The following is a 3,934-nucleotide window of genomic DNA, read 5'->3' on the forward strand; positions in this document are numbered from 1 at the left end:
CTATAACTGAGCCATCAAACTGACGTAATTGTACGTTGCTTTTTTTTAAACGCGGTTTTCCCATTTTTTCCCCACAAATTTCTGGATATTATGGTAACTTCACTACCAGTATCTATCTGCATTTCAACAACACAATTGTTGATTTTCATTTTTATTTTTGTATCTCCATTCCTTGATCCAGTATTTTGTATATTATCCTTCTTTACATTAAAAATGTGTCTATTTTCATTCTCTATTCTTTCCATATTTTTCATTTTACATACTTCTTTGAAGTGATTCTTTTTTAAACACTTTGAATATGTTTTTCCAAACGCTGGAAATTTTTCTTTTTTCCTTTCATGAATTTATGGCCTGAGTATTTATGAGAAGGATTAGGAGGAGGAAAGGATGCTATAGAGGCCACAACCAAGAATACCTGAAATGAATAACGTTGGAAGTGTGTAGATTCTGACTCCATATAAAGACAGATGAATATTGAAGGTTGAGAACCAATTTTATTTACTACCAACAATTTGTATTAGGAGAGGCAAAGTGTTCGTAGGATGGAATGTGATTTAACAAAGGAGATGAATGTTCGTAAAATGTTTGTAGGTATGTATGAATTGACAAGGAATGAATGTTCGTAAAATGTTTGTAGGTATGCATGAATTGACAAGGAATGAATGTTCGTAAAATGTAACTTATCTTTTAGACGATGGAGAGGGTCAGGGTAGGCCGGTCATCCTGCTGTCGGTGATGCGTGTCTTGACTTGTAACTGGAAAGCGAGGGTCTTCTTTCATCAGCTCTAGCAGCCCGGCGTCTTCGTCATCTTTTTCCTCCTCTCTCTTCTTTGGCTTGTGTGAATTAGGCATCGTTTCGAATTGAAGGCGTTTGGCCCATAACATGAGAGCATAGTCGGCTTCAGTTTACTGGTGCCTTATTTCTTTTTCTTCTTCATCTCTTTAGGTCGGGTGAGAGAATGTCCGTGTGTTCACTAACGCAGCTGGGTGAAAATCTCCTGTTCCCTCCTCTCGGTTCCCTCAAATCCCTCATTTTTATAGTGGCAAACTGGCTCCCAGCGACTGTGATATTTGAGGTGTTTATTTTAGGTGCGGAAATCTGCCATTAGTTGATAATTATTTTGTGGTTATCTTATTTATTTTCCTCCCCCAAGCGGAAGCGATGCGTGGAGCCATGTGCAAACGACGATTTTTTATTTTGTGCCTCATGGTGGATGCGTTAACATCCGGTTGGCTGCCCATTCTCATCATGTTCCCACAAATTTTTCCACAAAATTTTGTGATAGCCATTTTGACCGTTGATAATCGCTCAAAAAATCGAAAAAAATAAACGCTTTAAAATAAGTTAAAATACGAAAATAAAATTTATTCGTGTAGGTAGAAAAGACAGTTATCTTGCTTTTTGTATCATTTATTTGTTGTATATTTTTTATTTTTTAATCTTTTTTCTTTTGTTGATTATTGTAAAAAATGCCTCCATTTTTTTTTTTTTTTTTTACCACTAACGCAAAGTCTAAGTGTCAAGTAATCGCCTTAGAACTTGGTTAAAAATAAAGGAAAGGAAAAAAAAATAATAATTGGTTAACTGCCCTAAAACTCTAGAGTAGCCTGGAAATGGGTAATTTTATATTAAATTTATATTCGAAACTGAATTATCATTAATTCTAATATAACTTTTTTTTTTTTCTGAAAGTTTTTCCAGGTGTTGGTTTTAAAAATATAGAACATTATGGGGGAGAGGATTAACTGAGAATATTAATCTACAATAAAACGAATATATTTTAATTTTTAATATAATATCAATTTTACAGTTTCCTTAAACCACGACCACCGAGAGTAAGCGTGGCTACAGTAATATGACGATGGTCACGGAGTAAGCCATGCCTAAACCCGATTGTTTTATTTTTATTGTTTATGTTATTTCGAATTCAATGAATTTCTTCCGTGGATAAATATTTCAAGGGGATTTTTTCGGTTGAGCACCGCTCCAAGAATTATCGAACATTTTTGAACGCGTAACTCACAGCATGTCACTCCTTATTTATTTTTCAATATTAACTTTTAACGCATTATAGTTATTGAGAAATAAATATTAATAAACTAAAAGTGTTGTTCTTCCCAATAATATTTTCTCGAATTTATTTTATCATTTGTTTTGACTCATTTAAAGCAGTACGATCAAGAGTAACTGAAAATTGTTTAAAATAAATGTTTTAGATGTGTAACTTATAAGTTTTTACATTTATACCATGTTTTCATATTAGTTAATATCATATAACTCAATTAAATTAAATATAAATATGTTATATATAATTTTTTACTATAGATTTGTTCATATATGTTTAATTTTCAAAGTTTTGTATGTTAGATATGTGGCCGTGATCGTCTAGTGGTTAGGACCCCACGTTGTGGCCGTGGTAACCCAGGTTCGAATCCTGGTCACGGCATATCTAATAATAATATTTTATCTCAACATTAAGAGACATATTTTAAAAGTTGAAATATGACCTGAACTCGTTGACCTTCGTCCAAAGAAATTTCTTAACCGTTCACCTTTGCCCCCATTATCAACGAAAAAATAAATTCACATTTTATTTTTTTTCTACGATTATGGAATCTAAATATATATTTTTTTAATTTAAATTGCCAAACTCTTGTTCTGCTGATTGTTTTCCTCCCACTAACTTGAGTTTTGTTTATGACTGTCAATAGTTTTTGCCTTAATAATCTTCCTTCTTTTTTAGCTCCTTGGATTCAGTGGCTTCATGCTTTGTCTAGAGGGACTTCCACAAAAAAAAAAAAAAAAAAAAAAAGAAGGTAATTATAGCCTCGTAGATTAACACAAACCCTATTTTTAGTTGCGTGCACTTATGTTATCAAACTGGCGGGTATATTGTAACTATTCTCTACTTTCACCTAACAATTTAATGAACAAAAAGATATTATAAAACTTGAATTTAACTTGAAAATACTATTGGCTGACGTACACGAATGGTACCCCTCTGGAGAAATACGCGCATCGGCTCCGATGTTGTACGCAGTTCGACTTAAGGAGAAATTATTATTTTTACAAGGAAAGAATTTTTGCGTGTGTGGCCTAGTTATTTATTTATTTATTTTAGCTTGAACTTTGCGATTTCTTTGCGAATTATTTTGTTATGATATTTTCGGGGGAGGGGTTGTTTGTTTTTTTTATAGATATTTTTTTTTGGGGGGGGGGGGCTGGATATTATAGTTATAGGTAATTATTAAATTGGCGCAAGTCCAAATTAGCATTCGTGACGATAAACAAAAATAAACAAAAAGCCTTTGGAATGCCGTCGATCGAAACAGTAAACACAGTGAAATGTTATTGGGGTAAATTTTTAGTTTACCGACCCCTCCGCATTTCCTTTAAATTTTTCGACTTTTAAAGGTTTTCAAGTATGCTGAAAACGAATATCGTATTTATTTTTTGCGCAAACAATTAGTTATCCCTTTATGAAAACATTCCGTATCCAACGTAATCACTATCAATTTACTGGCGGCCATCTTGTTTGCCAATACTAAAAAAAACGCCAGAAAAGGTCAATTTTGCCACACATCACTGGACACCCCCCCTCCCCCACCGGAGTTGACGCCAATAAAAGAAAAACAAATTTAGTGGAGAGGGGGGGGGGGTCCAAGAAATCTTGAGCAGAAGGAAAGGACTTAACACAAAACCACAAATTAAAAAGTGTTTAGAATAATATTTATTAAAATAAATTAAAATTTAGAAAGAAAACATTATTATAGTGTAGAAAAATGAACATTTTTTTAACGAAAAATAAAACGTTTTATCTCAAACGAACATGAAAATATATCTTTTTTTTTTACAAGAAAGTGTTTAGAGTAATATTTATTGTATTTCTGTACACAGATTCGAAAAAGTTGTCAAAAAACAAATATATAACAA

At 32.7% G+C, this 3,934-nt stretch overlaps 1 non-coding gene across 1 annotated transcript; it reads left to right on the forward strand.

Moving 5' to 3' along the window:
- The first annotated feature begins 2,375 nt into the window (after positions 1-2,375).
- Trnah-gug (transfer RNA histidin (anticodon GUG)) lies at positions 2,376-2,447 on the forward strand. Its single transcript has one exon. It is a non-coding gene; the product is annotated as a tRNA-His (tRNA).
- The last annotated feature ends 1,487 nt before the right edge of the window (positions 2,448-3,934 follow it).

The sequence above is a fragment of the Euprymna scolopes genome, chromosome 22, assembly GCF_053919585.1.
Source record: "Euprymna scolopes isolate OS-2025 chromosome 22, ASM5391958v1, whole genome shotgun sequence".
Lineage (NCBI taxonomy): Eukaryota > Metazoa > Mollusca > Cephalopoda > Sepiida > Sepiolidae > Euprymna > Euprymna scolopes.